Genomic DNA, 20402 nt, shown 5'->3' with positions numbered 1-20402 from the left:
TGATCATATGTTGTCTTCTATCTATATTCTAATGCTCTGTGTTTGGAAACATGAATGAAAATATTTAAAATTATGTGTTTTTATAAAAAATAAATATTTAATGTATTTTTTACAACAACCGAGTCATTGAAATCGAGCAGGTCGAGTCGATACCGAGTCGGAGTTCGAGTTGGAGTCGACCCTCAGCCGAGTCGGAGTCGGAGTCGGAGTTTTAAAACATTGGTAAAAATTGTACTCTGCTGGCAATATCCTCTGAAAAAATGCACTTTTGGTAGCATATTTTGTAAAAATTACAATTCTGGTGTATATATATGACAATTATTACTTGGGGAGGTGTTGTATGGGGGGGTGGCATATGGAGGAGGTGATATATGAGGGAGGTGATATATGGCGGAGTTATATATTATAAAAAAGGTGTTATATATTATAACTGTCAGCCGCTGATACCATTCAACTTAACCGGGGATACCATCAGCCGTCGGGTGTCATGGTTGATGGTTGGATAACTAAAATGGCGGAGAAGTGGTATAATTGGAGGTGTTAAAATGGAGGAGTCGATACAGACATACCAGTCACAGCGTTACTAAGGCTTTCCATGCTTCCGTTGCGTGGTTGATTGAAATGGTGTGCAAACCGTCGAAGAGTGGGGGCAATCACTGTTTGGTCTCCACGTAGGTAACTCTAGCCACACCACCTCCGGCGCAACGCACCAACTCACTGCCCCAGGTCCAATGCACCAGCTCATCGCTCCGGTAAGGCACTAGCTCACCGCTTCGGTTCCAATACACCAGTGCACTGCTCCGGTTCCAATACACCAGCTCACTGCTCCGGCTTCAAAGAATAGGTGTCACTAGTTGGATATTCTAATGATTGCTTTTGTGAGAAGCCACGAACAAAGCTGAATAAATAGCTGGTTGTTCAGTCTATTGTTGTCTGCTGGAATGTTTGATCAAGTGCTGAAATCTTCCATGGCTACTTTTCTGCTGTTAAGCAGGTTGGTGAATGTTTGCTTACGTGAGAAGTCTCGAATGGATTTGAATCTGTCTTCAGAGAGCATTGATTAATAAAATCATGACAATATTCCTTAGGCTGTGGATGAGACTGATAGATTGGTTGGGACGATTGTTGTTTACATTGGCAACTAGGGCCAAACTCAATGTGGGTCATATTATTTATGGCAGCTGATATTTTTCTTGGATCCCTCTCATCGAGAGGTGTAGGATTGATCTAAAGATCATTCGATTCCGATAAGTATTCATGGAGTTATGAATTTATTTGTGTTATAAGACAACTCGTCAAGGTCGGCCAACAACCAAATAAACCCCACATGTGCTCAACGTTTTAGTATAAATAGGGGTGGCGTTGAAGTCATTTCAACGTACTTGGGATCTCTTCGTCTCTCTACTTGTCTTTGGGTTTTAGTAGGAGGAGAGATCCTAAGGAATAACGTTGCCCTGATCCAGAGGGCAGGAAGCCAGAACTGCTGGAAAAGCCGGAATTGTCGGAAAAGTCGGAACTGTTGGAAAAGCCGGAATTGTCGGAAACGCTGGAATTGCTGGAAAAGCTGGAACTGCTAGAAAAACCAAAAAAGCAGGAAATGCCGGAACTGTCGGAAAAGCCAGAACTGCCGGAAAAGCTGGAACTGCCGGAAAATCCGCAATCGCCAGGATTGCTGGAACTGCCGGGAACAACTGGCACTGCTGGAACTACCGGGAACCGCCGAAACTGCTATAACTGCCGAAATAGTGGGAGCATCTGTCTCTGAAGGAGAGCAGCATGCAAGAGACATCTAACTAACATTGGGACAGTTGTATTGTACTTAACAGCAAATACACCAAGCATGCAATGTTATAGCTAGCATGCAAGGGACAACTAGCATGCAACAACAAGCATGCTAAGGACAACAAGCATGCTAAGGACAACAAGCATGCTATGGACAACAAGCAAGCAAGGGACAACAAGAAAACAAGGTGCAACCAACACGTAGGTTAGGATGGCAACATGGTGCAGCAATGGCACATAATGTAGTACAGTGATGGGTACAGTCATGATTAATGAAGCGTGATGAGATGCAGCATAGTGATGATGGGTGCAACATGGTGTAGCGCGGTGAGGTGCAGCATGATGACGAAATGCAACACAACGATAGGTGAAGCAGTCACCTTGGAGAATTAGTTGAAACAACATGTCTTCAATTGGTCTCATGTATCATCTTCTTAGACATGATCTATGCTCTTATCTAGATAAGTCAAAGTGTTGACTTCTGTTGTAAACGTACTATCTTTCTCTCTCTCTGTCTGCTGAACTATTGAAGAACATATAAGAAGAATTCATCAAGGGTTTCCCCACATTGGGGTTTGTCCCTGGCTAGCGCCACATCTTGTGTCCTCTTGTCTTGGCTTGTCTTCTGCGATTTATGTTTATGTTCTATCTGCAGTTTATTTTAATGCTAATGTGATTGCTAATTTGGAAAAGGTATGGAGCTAACTGTGAAAATTGAAATAAATTGCTTTAAACATAAAACATACCTAAAACTAACGTGGTATCAGAGCTGAGGTGAAGACAATGCCCAAGCAAGAGTGAAAGAGCAATCACCGAAGACAGTTGGGAAAGGACAAAAGGATCAGTGGATTCCTCATCACTCTTCAAATTCACCAAGGGTGAGGTTGAAGCAGAGAATATCATCAGAATGGTGCAGCGGAATATGGCCCACCTAAAGATCACTTCGTTGGAAGACCGGATCTTAGGGTGGAAGGAAGGGCAGATAACTAGTTCGGCCATTATGCGAAGGAGTGTCCTAATGGCAGGGACACATCACTTGATGATGATAACAATCATTCCAGGGACATCTTCAATGATTAAAGGAATGACAGGTAATGCAGGTCATCAAAGAAATGGCCGGCCCTTCATAGAAAGCAAGGAACCCCAGGTATGAAGAATCAAATGTTGTTTTTGATAAGATAAAGAAGTGTTATCTTGTATTGGCCCTCTCCTTCAGATTCTTTGGAAATGTGGCTTATAGATTGTAGTGCTTCAAAGGCACTTCATCAAATAGATGGGTGCACTCTCTAATTTGGTAGAGATGGAAACAATCGTGGGATTATACTTGGAGCCGATGCCACCTATCCCGGGAAGGGTGTAGGGATTGCTAACTCTCAATTGAATAAGGGTAACTTGATTCATTTACAGAATCTCTCTTATGTATTTGATCGCAAGAAGAACCTGGTGTCCATCTCGGAAATGGAAGTCAAAGGTTTCAGGTGGCATTCATCGATGGAAAGGTACATGTTAAAAAATATAATTTTCAAAGATGCTTTTTCTCATGGGTTCAGGGTTGGCAACTTGTATCAAGTTGCAGGATGGTCCATTGGGGATCATGTCAATTGACATATTGCATCTATAACACCGGAGGTCTATCTATGGGGCCCTACCTAATGTGAGTCAAAAGGTGATAGGGATGTTTGAATTCAAGTAGAGAAGGAAGGTACATGTCTGAGATGTATCGATGGAAAATCCTATAAGGGGACCATTCCCCTCATGTAGCAGGTCTACAGGTTTGGAACAACCCGGGAGTTTGAGATTCATGATCGGGAATCTCATGTATACAGGTGGAAGAAAGCCCTCTATGGCTTGAAGAAAAACACTTCGGGCATAGTATGAGAGGATTGAAAGCTGTCTGATGAAGCTGAGATTCACTAGGAGTGAAACCGATCCAAATCATTGCCCGAAGGTTGTGGATGATAGACCTCTCATACCGACACCTTATGAGGATGACCAATTTCTGACAGGTGCAGACCCTCTCATTTGTAGAAGTAAGAGGGAGTTGGATTCCGGATGTGGAGTGATAAATTGCAAGCTTGAGACTACCTCGAGGATCTTAACTTTTAGAAGTTATATGGTAGTGATGTCGGACCAGATTTGGGAAATGTCTCTGAGTTTCATAAACTCATTCGCGTTGATGTTCTTGGTGAACTTCCGTCCGGACATATTTGGTTGAGCCTCACTAGATTGGTGCCAAGAATCTTCTGAGATATCTTTGGGGCACAATCTCTCATGGATTGAGATACATTGCCAGAAATATGAAACTGCATGATTATTCGAACGCTGACTGGGCAGGCAATGTGGAGGATCACAAGAGCACTTCTCAGTGCTGGTTCTCTTTGGATTCTGGTTTGATATCATGGATGAGCAGGAATCAGAAGTCGATTGCTATAAGCACCGCCGAGACCGAATACATAGCTACGAGTATGATCTCGTGTGAAGCTGCATGGTTGCATAAGCTCTTAAGTGCGTTGTTTGAACTTTGTACACATGATGAATACCACTGTGATTCTTTGTGATAACCAGTGGGGGATTTGATTATTGAGGAATCCTGTATTCGATGATTGCTCCAGTAGATAGACATCAGATACTGCCTTATTTGCAATATGGTAAGTCGATGAGCGAGGAGGCTCCATCGCATTGAGACTGATGTATAGGTCGCAGACATTTTGTCAAAGCTCCGTGGAAAGGTCAAATCTGTGACTTTCCCGAATGACTTGGAGTCATTGAGAGAACTTCTTATAAGGGTCCTGCATGTTGCATGCATTGAGCTCTAGGAGCTCTGGGGGGCTTGGGGTACTTACTGGAGCAACATACGACCACAAGGCGACTCACCCTCCCCTGGTGGTGCGCTATGAACAGGATGATTAGTTCTTCTGTGGGCTGGAATGATTAGTTCTCCCGTGGCAATTGTGGAATAGGATGATTAGTTCTCCTATGGGCCGGGATGATTAGTTCTCTTGTGGCAACTGTGGAATAGGTTGATTAGTTCTCCTGTGGGCCAGGATGATTTGTTCTCCGTGATGACTATGGAACAGGATGATTAGTTCTCCCGTGGGCCAGGATGATTTGTTCTCCGTGGCGACTGTGGAACAGGATGATTAGTTCTCCTATGGGCTACGATGATTAGTTCTCCTGTGGGCTACGATGATTAGTTCTTCGTGGCATCCACTGACAAGATGATTCGTTCTCCTGTGGACATGATGATTAGGTCTCTTGTCGAGGCATCCTACCCATGCAGTCTGGGACTCATGGGAAGTACCTCTCATCTGATCAATGAGCAGGGAAATGAGGATAGGGATCGTAGTTGTACTATCGATGGACGCATCGCTGTATCTATCATACTCCCTATGCTAGGATGACCTCCATTGATCTGGGATCAACATGTGTGGTTTGATACACTCTCTTGTGACATTGATCTGGGATCAATAAAACTGATCTGGGATCAATATGAGTGGTTTGAGATACTCTCTTGTGACATTGATCTGGGATCAATGAAACTGATCTGGGATTAGTATGAGTGGTTTGAGAGACTCTCTGGTGACATTGATCCGGGATCAATGAAATTGATCTGGGATCAATATGACTGGTTTGAGACACTCTCTTGTGATATTGATCTGGGATCAATAAAACTGACTTCGGGTTAGTAAGAGTGATGTGACACACTCTTTTCAGATGAAACTGACTTCGGGTTAGTAGAGAATGGTATGAGACATTCTCGATCAATTCTTCTTCTTAATGGTTCAGCAGAGCAGAGCAAAGCAGAGCAGAGTAGAGCTCAACAGATTAAAGCAGAGCAGAGTAGAGCAAAGGTCAACAGAGCAGAGCTCAGCAGATCAGAGCAGGGCAGGGCACTGATGGTAGAGATAGTACAGTCGGACATATGGATCAACGGATGGAGTTTTCCCTAGTTGAGAGGGAGTGTTAAAATTGGCAACTAGGGCTGAATTCCATGTGGGTTATCTTATTTATGGAAGCTGATATTTTTCTTGGATCCCTCTCATCGAGAGGTGTAGGATTGATCTAAAGATCATCCTATTCTGATAAGTATTCATGGAGTTATGAATTTATTTGCGTTATAAGACAACTCGTCAAGGTTGTCCAGCAACCAAATAAACCCCACATGTGCTCAACGTTTTAGTATAAATAGAGGTGGCCTTCAAGTCATTTCAACACACTTTGGATCTCTTCCTCTCTCTACCTGTCTTTGGGTTTTAGTAGGAGGAGAGATCCTAAGGAATAATGTTGCTTGATCCAGAGGGCAGAAAGCCAGAATTGTCAGAAAAGCCGGAACTGCCGGAAAATCCAGAACTGTCGGAAAAGCCGGAAAAGTTGGAATTGCCGGAAAAGACGGAATTTCCGGAAAAGATGGAGATGCCGGAAAAGCTGGAACTGCCATAAAAGTCGGAAATGCCGGAACTTCCGGAAAAGCCATAATTGCCAGAAAAGCCAGGACTGCCGGAACTGCCGGGAACAATCGGAACTGTCGGAATTGCCGGGAACAGACGGAACTGCCAGAATTTCCGGGAACCGCTGAAACAGCCGTAGCATCTGTCTCTGAAGGAGAGCAGCATGCAAGGGACAACTAACTAACATTGGGATAGTTGTATGGTACTTAGCAGCAAATACACCAAGCATGCAATGTTACAACTAGCATGCAAGGGACAATTAGCATGGAAGAATAAGCATGCTAAGGACAACAAGCATGCTAGGGACGACAAGCAAGCAAGGTGCAGCCAACACATAGGTCAGGATGGGAACATGGTGTAGCAATGGCACATAATGTAGTGATGGGTACAATCATGATTAATGAAGCGTGATGAGATGCATCATAGTGATGATGGGTGCAACATGGTGCAATGCAGTAAGGTGCAACATGAGGACGAAATACAACACAACGATAGGTGAAGGAATCACCTTGGAGAATTAGTTGAAGCAGCATGTCTTCAACTGATTTCATGTATCATCTTCTTAGAGATGATCTATGCTCTTATCTAGATAAGTCAAAGTGTTGACTTGTGTTGTAAACGTACTATCTCTCTCTATCTTTGCTGAACTATTGAAGAACATATAAGAAGAATTGATCAAGGGTTTCCCACATTGGTGTTTGTCCCTGGTTAGTGCCACATCTTGTGTCCTCTTGTCTTGGCTTGTCTTCTGCGATTTATGTTTATGTTCTATCTGCAGTTTACTTTAATGCTGATGTGATTGCTAATCTGGAAAAGATATGGAGCTAACTGTGAAAATCGAAATAAATTGCTCTAAGCATAGAACATACGTAAAATTAACAATTGTACTCCCTTAGGTTGGTTGACTGAGAGGCCAGTGAGTTTGGTCGGGGAGCTTTTTTCTGAGGCATGAAGTGATCCCTTGGGTCATGATGACTAAGAGACCAGTTTGGTCAGGGACACTGCTTTTGTCATCTCTTCCTTGGGAAGTTGTTGAGAGACCAATAGATTGGTTGGGGAGATCGATCTTGAGTTCCCTTCCTTGGGTCATTGACTGAGAGGCCAATAAGTTTGGTTAGGAAAGATGGGTTCTCCCCTTGGGTCGTGGACCGATAGACTATAGATTTGGTGATTGAGATAGGGATTCCTCCCTTGGCTCGTGGACTGAGAGACCTTATTTATGGTCGAGGAGATGGACCTGCATATGGTTGGAAAGTTTGGCCTCATGATCGATTTTGGTTGTTGGGATGTGTTTGATGCTATGTATCTCTTCTTATGATGCGATTTGTGATCTCTCCCTTGGGCTGTTGCTGAGAGACCTATGCATTGGTTGGGGAGATTGATGTTGAAAGACAAAGAGACTTGTATACCTGATCTCTCCCTTGGGCTGTCGCTGAGAGACTTACGAATTTGTTGGGGAGATTGATCTTGATACAGAGAAGGAAAAATACCTCCTTGGCTAAGAGGGAGCATTGGAAATATATTATCCATGGTCGTTATTTTCATTATTAAGGAGAGACTTGTGGATTGGATGGGGAGATTGATGTTGAAAGACAAAGAGACTTGTATATCTTATCTCTCCCTTGGGCTGTTGCTGAGACCTATGGATTTGTCGGGGAGATTAATCTTGAGGGAGAGAATGAAAAATACCTCCCTGGCTAAGAGGGAGTGTTGGAAATATATTATCCATGGTTGGTATTTTCATTATTAAGGAAGAAGGAAATATTTAATTTTTATATTATGCCTCCTTGGTCAAGTCGGCCCAAGTCTGCTAGTCCCGTTGGAGTCACCCTTCTGACCCCTTTGGAAGACTATAAATATAAGACCACTTAGACACATCGATGAACTGTTGTTTTATCTCTGTTCTAGTGAAGGAAGAAGGAGGGGGCCGAATTTCAAAAGGAGGAGATGCTTGGAATTTACTCTTGTGACTGGTTAGATGTTATTTTTTGATGTTTTTCTTTCTGGATGGATTGATGAACATTGAACTCTCTCATAAAGAAAGACTTTTGGGTTTCCCCATGTGGGTTTTTCCCTAGCCTCAGGCCTAATTTTCTGTGTCTCTTGTCTCATTGTCTCATTGTCTCTTTGCTATTTCTACTACTCTTTCATGTTTAATGGTTGAAAATTTGTTCTGTATAGTTGCTTAATGATATTGGATATTATATAAAATTGATGCTTATAAAATCATTGGAAGTAGTTATCTGTTGAAGGAAATTGTTTCTAGTTTCTGTGAACCCTAGAAATATCAACAATGCTTTTGTTTCTATGCCCTATTTTTTCCTTTTCACATAAATGCTCGTCTCATTCTGATGTTCGACACATGTAATTTTCTCTAATCCATTCTTCAAAAGTATTCAAATCAATCTTTTCCTGCGCATACTTCATAATACATCTGCATTCTCTGTCCTACTTTGGTTAATTGTTCTTTAGACTGGCACCATCTTCTTCAAAACAATTGTTTATGAAAGATTCATCCCTAATTTTGTATGATAAGGCCATCATTATTTCTGTAAATGTTTCATCATCATGGGAATCACCATCATCTTCATTCTCTGATTCATTTTTAGTCTTTTGTAGTACCTGCACGAACATATCATGCTCATCCTTTGTCTTCACTGCTTCAGATGTGCTTTGCTTCACATGGTCAATCAATCCCCATATTCAATCTTGTAAACAACATCTTCATTGTCTTGAATTGTAAAATCCTTTGTTTCTGCAGTCAAGTCAGATAGTATATCATTAAAATATATAAGCAACATTGTCTTTAAAAGAATTTCTTTTGCAATATCACTTATTCTTCATTTTACTGTAATCCTTGAATTCTTGCAAGGTATCACTATGCAATCCTCAACACAACACATGTTTTCATCTGGCTTCTGTTGCTCTACATTTTTTGCCTCCTTGTCAATACTTGAGATATTGTACATAAATGGGAACCAAGCAAACCCATTGACAGTGTCTCCAAGGATTCTTTTTCTTTTTCTATTCTAGTCTTTTGTAATTGTCAGTGTCATTTGCCAGTCTTGTTTGTAGGTGTCCTAAAATCAATGAGCATATTGTAGGGATACACTATGTAATGACTTTAAGTTGCATGATTTTGCTGTTACAATCAATATCTTCACTCTGGGACTCAACAAAGATTTGGCTGGCTTGAGAGTCAGCAAGATTCAGTCACTTGAGAAAGACTTGGCAAATACAAAAAATCCTTAAAATATCCATGCACAAAAATGATATCAAATTTGTGGCAGTCTTGCAGAGTTTCCCACAAGTCTAGTGAGTGCTGGGTTTCAAGCAATGTTGCAAACATTGATATCGGGATAAAATCGACAAGGGTATGGAAAACCAAAATATTGTAAAAATCAGGAAAATATTGGTAAAAATCAGAAAACATTGACAAAATTAAGATACCACCAAAATATTGGTAGCAATTGGTAAACATCAGTGAGGCAAAAAAATTGTGATCTCACGACTTTATCGTGATAAAATTGAGATTTTTGCAACACTAGTTTCAAGAGCAAGTCTTAAGGCAAGTACTTGACCCAGCCAAGCTGCCAACACTCGGCAAGACTCAACAAGACTCTTGAGTCTTAGCAATAGGGGTTACAACACCATTTATGATCTGCTTTTGGCATGATTCCAATCACATGATTAAAATCCATAACATCTCTGTATTGTACTAATGCACCCCTTCGCCATGTCAACTAGGTAACAATCTCCATCAACTTTATAAGAAACTCTTCATTCAACATTTTTCTTTGCTTTATAAATTCTTCTTTCTGCAAATTAGAAACATGTCCAGCACCAAAGTTATATTGTTCATTAACTCTTTTCCTCTCTTGATTACTTTCCATCATCACCTCTCATATCATCTTTCTTTATACAAATCTCCTTTGAATTGGACAATTTCAAAAAATTCACAAACTTGTAGGTTTTTCCCTAAGTTACCAGGATTTGGATTCGGATCCGGGTCTGGATCCGGATACGGATCTGCTAGTGTTTTGAAAACCCAGGATCCGGAAATGACAAAGAAACGACAAGTACGAGCAAATATAAAATATTTTATAATTTTTAAAATTAAAATTAATATAATATAAAAGTAAAAACTAAATTTATACAAATATGAAAATAAAAACATTTGCTAATTTTTTAGTATATAATTTTCACATACAATAAATAATTATTATATAAATAATTCTTAATGTATCATTTATAAATATTAATTAAATATATATAAAAATAAAAAAAACATATGTGAATTTTTAAATATATAACTCCAATTTAATACTTTAAAAATAATTATTAAATTAATCATAATATAATTAATGCATCGGATTCGGATCTGGGTCCGGATTCAGATACGGATCTGCTAGTGTTTTGAAAACCCAGGACCCGGAAACGACAAAGAAACAACAAGTACAAGCAAATATAAAATATTTTATAATTTTTAAAATTAAAATTTATATAAATATAAAAATAAAAACTAAATTTATACAAATATGAAAATAAAAACATATGCTAAATTTTTTAGTATATAATTTTTACATACAATAAATAATTCTTAATGTATCATTTATAAATATTAATTAAACATTAATTAAATTTATATAAAAATAAAAAAACATATGTGAATTTTTAAATATATAACTCCAATTTAATACTTCAAAAATGATTATTAAATTAATCATAATATAATTAATGCATCATTTATAAATATTTAAACACTAAGTTATAATTATTTATATTAAGCAAATTATTAAACTTATAGTTATTTTAAAAAAGTTACTTTTAAACTTAAAAAGGAACTTTAAAATTGATTAAAATATAAACTTACTTTTTGAACTTTAAAATATCTTCTAAATAAATAAGAGTTCACGTCACATGTATTAAAGTTTATAATGCCTTTAATACTATTAAAGTTTAATAAATATGAGTTCACGTGTATTAAAGTTTATAATATGTCTTTAATACTATTAAAGTTTATAATATGGTCAACATAGAAATAATAAATTGTCGCCACGAACTTGCATTAAAGTTTATAGCGTCTTGTATTAAAGTTTATAATATGTTCAACATAAAAAAAATGAATTTTATGTCGCCCAACAATTCCCTAGTTTATTTCCGCTAACGGATTCATTAATCTATTTCTTACCATTCCATTGACTTGCATTGAATTTCTCGTTTTGGAATTTTATGCTCCCGTATGTTGATGATTTTTTACCCACGAATAGAAGATAGGCGGATCTCTGCGGATTCGGATCTGAATCCGTCTCCGATCCGGAGATCCGCAAATCCAGCCATTAGGCCCAACAGATCTGGTAACATAGGTTTTTCCCTCATCAACTCTTATGGCAATGTTATAGAGAATAATTACCAGTTTATCATGTTGGTTCTTCATCTCTTCGAATGTTTCAATTACTTTGAATATATGACCAAAGCCAAACATATTTTTTATTTCCCATAACCATGTCCTCTAAATGTTGGGTCTTGTTATTTATTTTGCTTCTTTTGTTGATATTCCACTTGCCAGGCCACAATAATGCATGATTCTTCAATCTAGAACAAATTATATTCAATTCGTGGAGCTTTGAAATCTTCATGTGTTCCTAGAACTTGAATCTGCTCTTTGCAAACTCATGTTGCAATTTTCATCTCTAAAATTGTTTCTAGAATCAACAATATAATAGGAAAAACATAATGAACAGGGCTGCTTAGGAGCTGGAGCGAGGAGCAACATTTTCAAAAGCTCTCGGGTCGGGAGCGAATCGGGAGCAAATTTTTATATAATATATATTTTTATATATTTTGATGCGTATATGTCAACAAAAGCATGTAGAATGATGAATTAGATCGTCTAGAAGTTATAATTTTCATCAACCACATGTTCACAAGTTACATTTTACATGTTACAACACTTCGAGTCTCATCATTCATGGTTCATCAATCTTAAAGTTTGAAGCTTTCAAAATTCAATATATAAAATTTGTCATCACTAAAGTTGTACTTGCAACCATTACCATTACCAAACTATAACAAAGAATATCAAACATGAAATGAAATGTTTCAACTTTAAACTTTCACGAAGCATCATATTCATAATTCATTACCAATGAGTTATAATTGCCAAGTTCAAACTTCAAACTTAAATTGCCATTTGTTTACAAAAAATATCATAATAAATATGAAGAAGTCAACAATTATAAAAAGCTACGAGAAACTAGAAAAGACAAGTAAATCTATTATCTGCTACTTCGTTTGGCTCTTGTCACAAGAAATTTCTAATTTCTTTTCTTGTGGTGTATTGGAGTCTCCTCCCGCGTAGCTAGACGACCATGTCCAAAACCAGAACTAGAAGGCACATGACCTCCACGTGAGGTTGCAGATGAAGGTGGTGACAAAGCTTATGGAACTCGAACACTGCTACTGGATGATGGGTGTGGCACGACTGCTGCTGTTGCTACTGCTGCTTCATAATCATTTTTCAAATGTTATGCTTCCAATTGTTCTAAATGTATAGCTCCATCTTGATAACTATCTTCGTCTGGGTTGTTGTCCCAAGTCATATGTGATATATCATCACGAGCTTGCTCACAATAATGTGTCGACAACCGCAAGTTTTAATACACAAAAGCCAAGCTTTTGCCCTGTTTTCATTAAGGCAATTTCTTCTCACATTATGGAAGAGGCTATAGGTGTTCCAACACCTCTTTGCAGAAGAAGTATTAACAACCCGTGAAATCACTTTTATTGCCCATTTTGCCAAAGGTCCCCCACAACCATACATGTTCCACCATGTGACAACATCCATTCTGTCCCTACCTTTCATTGCATGCAAAGAACCAAACACTCAGTGTGAATGAGGTATTTGCCTATTTCTCCATGCAATCTAGCATACTGCTCCTTGTCAGGGACTGGCTTGTCTAATGCTGCCATATACCCAACATGTACCTTTGGCTTTGTATGGTGTTTGGTCCTAACCCGACTCCCAGGTGCAGGTTTTCCCAACCAAGATGGAGAATAGTATTTTGTTATAAGGATATAAGCCAAGACATGTAGTCGAACATCAAGTTTATCACTTAGTGCACACACATATTTGTAAATATGATCATACAAGTTGTGATCTTTTGGATGAACAATATCTTTTATTTGCCCCAGCATGTTATCCATTTGCTTTTGCACCTCCCTAATCACTGGTGCATTTGGATCTTCAAAACGAATCATGTTATAAATGGGCTTGGTGTATTGCAAAACATCCCTCACACGTGCCCAAAACAAACCATCAAGAGTGATCTTCTCCACCTCTTCAAAAGTTTCCTCGTTATTTGTGGTTGGAGCCTTGTCCTTTAATACCTACCAATGTGGACTTGATACCATGCTAGCCAATGCCTCTCTTTCTCTCAAAAGGCGCCTGAAGGTGAAGTAATAGTTAGCAAATCTAGTCTTCCAAACCGTCAATAGCTCCAACCTTGAGTGACTGCAAAAAAGCCCATGTGTATTGCTATGATTGGTAATAAATTTTATCATTATCTTTCCTCTCTTGTACAATTCACCAATCCCTCTATATTAAGGTTCCTTAATCTTAATAATGTCATGCATCAAAAGGTTCATTGTGTGAAACACACAGCCAAACCAAAATATGTTGGGGTATTTATCCTCAATGATTGCTCCCATTGCCTTACAATTAGAAGCATTATCAATGATGACTTGGATGACATTGTATGTCCCTATACTTTCAGTTGTTTGGATTAATGGGTGTGCAAGGTCTTGAACTTTTCTGAATAATCATGTGATGGAAGGAAGATTGCACTAGTAACAGACACACCAAGATAATTTATCAATGGCTTGCCTTTTACATTTGTCTAGCCATTAGATACAATGGATACCCCATAGTCATTCCAACCATTTGTGAATTTACCCAAATCAGGTTATTTTGGCTTTTTCATGATCAAGTCCGATGGTTCTAGCTTTTTCATTCCTAGGGTTCTCGTATCATTGATGCCACCAACCATTTCATGCCAATATCGTGAGCGAAGAACATTGAATGGTATCCTATATGCATAGAGAAACCTGATATTTTTTGCATCCACATCATCCCTACACCCTTGATCAAGGAAATTTGATGTGGCTCTACACCTTAAAGAGATGTCTATGCCTGTGCCTCCGTATCCACTACCATGGGTGGATGTTGATGGAGTTGTTAGTCTACGTGATTGTGGGCTAATGGTGTCATGTTCAAAGTCACCCTTTAATCTTTTAGATTTGTATTAGGCTTCTGCCTCTTCTATGTATTTGGCTCTTTGTTGTGTTGACACACTTCCACAAGTTTTGTTTGCTATTTGCTTAGTTCCATCCCATGCCATTTTCCCATGAGATGCTTTCTGGCATGGGTATATGAACCTGTGTAAGTGATTTTGCGTTGGGGGCATGTAAATTTGGTTGCTCCATCCCCTTTCCCTCTTGAAAGCCTAGTAACATATTTCCACAAGTGGGTTTTGTCCACCTTGGTTTTCTTGCCGGCATTATCTCAACCCTCATCATCATCCTCCTCTTCCTCTTGGCACTCATCTTCTCCAGGGTTTCCTAAACTACCACTACTCACCCCTCCATCATCTTCATCACTCCTTCTACTCCCCAACACCGTCATAACAAGAAAATGAACCAACAAGAGAATGCCAAGCCATATACTCGTAATGTTTGGTGGAGTTATTGTTTCTTGTCTGCAATAAAATGGAGGAGCAATGGGAATTGGGAAAGAGTAGGAGAGAACATCTTTTATTCAACATATAAAAAACACAAATGCTACATAGAAAAAAAAAGAATGGGATTAGACCCTACCTCTTTGGCTCTCTAATGGTGGTTCCTTCAATCCCAAGTTCTCTCCAATGGCAGTCTTCAATCTCCCTTGCAAGCTCCTCAAGGTCCTCATGCTCATACCCTCTCAATCTTTTTCTCACTCACCTCCTCAACTCAAGCTCCAAAATCCCCCTCTTGTGCTCTCAATCATGCAAATGATGCATTGTGGGAGGGGAGGAGGCCTTTTATTTGTTATGGCCCCTTCCCTCCCTCCACCAAAAAACTGCGCATGCATCTTTTTACCAACGAGCGCTCTTTTGTTCGTGGGGACGGTCAGGAGTGATTCCTCCTGTACCGCTCTCAAATTTAAATATTCGCTCATGGAGTGAATGAGAGAGGTACGAGAGCGATTATTCCCAATCACTCTCGTATCGCTCTCTGATTTAGATATTCACTCCTGGAGAGAATGAGAGAGGTACGAGAGCGATTACTCCTCGATCGCTTCCGCTATCGCTTTCTAAAGGGTAGGGAGTGATTTCTGTTTTAAAGGCGTTGCTCCCGATGCGCTCCCAAGCAGAGCGTGCTTCAAGAGTGGATTCAGGGGGGGGGGCGCTCTACTGTAACCCTGATAACGAAGAAGGAGACACAGTTAGGATGGCCTTGAGACCTCATGCCACATTACAGAGAATGTATAAAGCTGTGGCTTTGAGCATTAATATCATCCTGGTATTGTTAGAAGTGCATTGCTAAAGGAAGAAATTGATGGATATGGTTTATCGACGAAGCATGTATGGCTGAGGCATTTAACAATTACATCTGGCCGCAATAATGTGGTTAATCTTATCGCAATAAACAATCATGGCAGACCAATGGTGAAATCATAGTATTCAAAATCGGAATCGATGACCGAATTGATCGACCTATCAAATAGGGTTTCAAACTTGAACCGGTCAAAACTGGGACTTGTCAGATTTTAGTTAACTGGTCTTTAAAAATATACATGAAATAATTAAGTTTTAATGAAAAAAATTGTTTTTAAGATTTGAAACCATGATTCCAAACCAATAGAGACAAAATATGCAAAGTTTTCTCATCTATATGCCATACAAAGGTGAATATATCAAAACGGAACCAAGTGTGATACATATCAACAAAACAAAATACACAATCAATGAGGCTCTAAATGGCCTCTAGAGTCCAAAAAAAAATTCTACAAGCTATGGGGTCATTTTCTTGCTACAAGTCTATATATCAGTGATCAACATGATCACTGATCATAACTAATCATTATGATCAAACTCATCACCACTACTAGACATGGGATCATCAACATGAGCTATATAAAAATCATCTGGCTTAGAGTTTGAGGACTCGTCAGACTCCTTCACAACCTCAATAGTAGTTGTAGCAACATCATAACTAGACATCAAAACTACAAATAATTGATCAACAAGATCACTAATAAAACTCATCATTGCTTCAACACCATTAGAAATGGGATCATCAACAAAAGCTACATAAACATCATCTAGCTCAAAGTCTTTAGACATGGATTGCTCAACCTTATAATATGGTAGAAATTGAAAAAGTTTGGCATACCTAACTAATGATTTTGGTTTGAGTGAAGGGTTCATCTCCTCAACCTTGTAATATGGTAGAAAAAGCTTAGCATGCCTCACCAATTATTTCCCTTCTAGTGAAGGGTGCATTTTTGTTAAAGCCATGGTAGAGAAGTTCAACAATCAATACCCCCAACATCAACAAAGTTCAACAATCAATGCCACCAACATCAAGGTACTTAAAGGGCTTCATGCTCTTGATCAAATGCTAATCTCATATGCTCACAGATGCAAAATCAAATGGAAACATTGCAATTCCCAAATCTTGAAATCCTGAAAACTATTAAGTTTGCTGGATTTTGAGTGAGATCTAAAATTCTAGTTTCAACATATGAAATCCAATGAGGTTGAAACCACTCTCAAACATCTTGAGTCATTTCATGGTAATGTTAAAAATTGAAGTAAAAGAATGAAAATGAAAGATAAAGGAAATTGCACATTTACTTTAAGAATTTAACATTACCGTTGGTTGCCAACATTGCTAGGGTTGAGATGTGTGAGGCAAATGAGAGGGGAGGCATCCTTTTAAAGGCTTGGAGGGGCTGTTTTTGGAGGGAAACAACCCCAAGTTTCCCTCAAAACAATTTCAAAAAGCACAAAACCACCTTACGTGGGGTCCGTGGCTGACCTGGGTATAAACTGGCCTGTTTATGGCCGGTTAGTCCCAAAAACCATAACCACAAGGTTCAAAACTGTTTTTTCTACCGGTTGGATGGGTCATCGTAATGAACTAGACGGTTTGACAGGTTTATGGTTCGAACCAACCGGTTTTGAATACTATGGGTGAAATAAGAGGTATAAAAGGAGAGTGTACACTACTTTCCAACAAGTGAAGGGATTCAACCAGTGTTGATAATATTGCTGATATATCGGCGATATTTGAAAACATCGTGATTTTTTCGGCAAATTGATATGTTGTTGAGTAAATATTGCGATATTTTCCGTTTTGAAAATATCATGATATTTTCAAAATATCGGCAAAATATCATGATATTTTGAAAATATCGGCTAAATATCATTATTGCTTTATATGTTTAAAAATTTGAAAAAATTGATTTTTTAGTTTTGTCGATATTTTTTGATATTCTGGCGATATTTTTGCCGATATTGGCGATAAGATGTTTTCACGACCCTTGCCGATATTTTGCCAATACCGATATTTTCAACAATGGATTCAACTACCCAAGCAGAAAATTAAAATTGACCTTTCAGCGATATCCATTTTTATTCTTAATTGTTTATTGGCAATACAAATTAGGATCCATGGAGGTCATTCTAGTCAAAATCTCAACGGTATATTGGAAGGATCCTTACTATATCCAAACTATCTGGGTTATATCCAAACTATGAACATACCTGGTCTGTTTTCAGGCTTTATCGATGCCAGATATTGGATATATAATACATGGTTCCCTGCCCAGATGTTAGTAAAAAGGAGAGGATGTGAACCCCTTCTATGTTTTGCAGACTTTTGTGAGTTGATGCCTCTCTAGGTATGTTAAAATTGGCAACTAGGGCCAAAATCCATGTGGGTCATCTTATTAATGACAGCTGATATTTTTCTTGGATCCCTTTCATCGAGAGGTGTAGGATTGATCTAAAGATCATCCGATTCGGATAAGTATTCATGGAGATATGAATTTATTTGTGTTATGGGACAATTCGTCAAGGTCGGCCAACAACCAAATAAACCCCACTTGTGCTCAATGTTTTAGTATAAATAGAGGTGCCTTGAAAGTCATTTGTACACACATCCTCTTGGTGATCTCTTCCTCTCCACTTGTTTTTCGGTTTTGGTGGGAGGAGAGATCTAAAGAGGATACACTGCCCTAGAGGATGCCATAGATCCTAATGCTATCATGGAGGAGATTTTAATGCAGTAAAGGAAGCCTAAATAATGCAGCAAGGAGAGATGTAATTGCTGGTCTAAAAGAGAAGCTCTACATTGCCCTATACACACAGCCCTATGGAGAAGCCCTAACATAACCTATGAAGAGGTATACACAGTCAAGAAGGGCAGCAATGTAAGCCCTCAACGCAGCCTAGAAAAGGGTCTCTACCCTAAATGGATGCCCTAGAACCTTAACGCAGTCTATGGATTGCCCTAACCGCAGCAAGAGAGGGAGGCTCTAAGACAGCATGGAGGAGGCCTGAGTTCCTCAATGGAGGCCGAGTTAATTGCTGGAGCAGTAGCTTGTTTTTGGGACAGCAATGATATAGTGCTGCAATATTCAAGGGGCAGCTGTAAGATGTTGGGACAGCAATGATATAGTGCTGCAATATTCAAGGGGCAGCTGTAAGATGTTGGGACAGCAATGATATAGTGCTGCAATATTCAAGGGACAGCTGTAAGATGATGGGACAACAATGATATAATGCTGCAATGATCAAAGGGACAACTGCAAGATGATGGGACAACAATGATATAGTGCTGCAATATTCAAGGGACAGCTGCAAGATGATGGGACAGCAATGATATAATGCTGCAATGATCAAAGGGACAGCTGCAAGATGATGGGACAGCAATGATATAATGCTGCAATGATCAAAGGGACAGCTGCAAGATGATGGGACAACAATGATATAATGCTGCAATGATCAAAGGGACAACTGTAAGATGTTGGGACAACCATATGATGAGACAAAACAATAATGGGACAGCAGTATGGTACTTGGTGCAGCAAGTACATGAAGCAAGCAATAGTATAGCAAGCATGCAAGGGACAGCAAGCATGCAAGGTACACCAAGCAAGCATATAGGACATTATGGCAACATGGTTGAGCAATGGCACATGATGCAGTACAGTGATGGGTACAGTCATGATTGATGAAGAATGATGAGATGCAGCATAGTGATGATGGGTGCAGCATGATGACGAGATGCAGCGCAATGATAGGTAAAGGAGTCACCTTGGAGAATCAGTTAAAGCAGCGTGTCTTCAACTGATCTCATGTATCATCTTCTTAGAGATAATCTATGCTCTTATCTAGATTAGTCAAAGTGTTGACTTTTGTTGTAAACGTACTATCTCTCTCTCTCTCTCTGCGGAACTATTGAAGATCATATAAGAAGAATTGACGAAGGGTTTCCCCACATCTTGTGTCCTCTTGTCTTGGCTTGTCTACGGCGATTTATATTTATGTTCTATCTGCAGTTTACTTCAATGCTGATGTGATTGCTAATCTGGAAAAGATATTGAGCTAACTGTGAAAATTGAAATAAATTGCTCTAGCATAGAACATACCTAAACTTAACAAGGTAGAACATGCCCTTTCCTTGGGATGGGCAGTGGTGAACTAATGGAATTTCACAATATTTAAAACAGGTGAAGAAAAATTGGAGAATGCATCATGTCATCTTTCTGTCATGTTATTTTATATGATTCATGTGAATTTGAATTGCTCAACTGAGATAGTGAATGGGGACACACGGCAAGTGCTGAGATACATTTGAACGGTAGATCTCATCAGCTCAAAATCGTAATCCAAAATTGTTTGTTTCTTAATGTCATTGTACGAACTCAACATCATAATCCAAAAATGTTGTTTGTAATAGTCAATGTACTTACTGCTAACATTTAGGCTCTCTCTATATCTTAAGAATTTTTATGGATTGTATTTTGTGTAAGTCATCCGTTTTAAATAAATGTTTTTGTGATATTTTCCGTGTTGGGTTATAGCAACAGCTAGGTGTCATAATTAATGTGTTTGGTCAATTCTG

The 20402-nt window shown here is 38.9% G+C and overlaps 1 protein-coding gene across 5 annotated transcripts in view; it reads left to right on the top strand.

Annotated features, from left to right (window-relative positions):
- Positions 1-20402, top strand: part of LOC149151296 (lysine-specific demethylase JMJ17-like) — a 288744-nt gene that overhangs the window by 193500 nt on the left and 74842 nt on the right. The gene's annotated exons all lie outside the window — the stretch shown is intronic.

This window comes from Pinus tabuliformis, chromosome 9 (assembly GCF_031772625.1).
Source record: "Pinus tabuliformis cultivar Carrire ecotype Pingquan chromosome 9, CPIR1, whole genome shotgun sequence".
Taxonomy (NCBI): Eukaryota; Viridiplantae; Streptophyta; class Pinopsida; order Pinales; family Pinaceae; genus Pinus; species Pinus tabuliformis.
The sequence above is the reverse complement of the archived record's forward strand: the minus strand, read 5'-3'. Positions and strand labels throughout refer to the sequence as shown.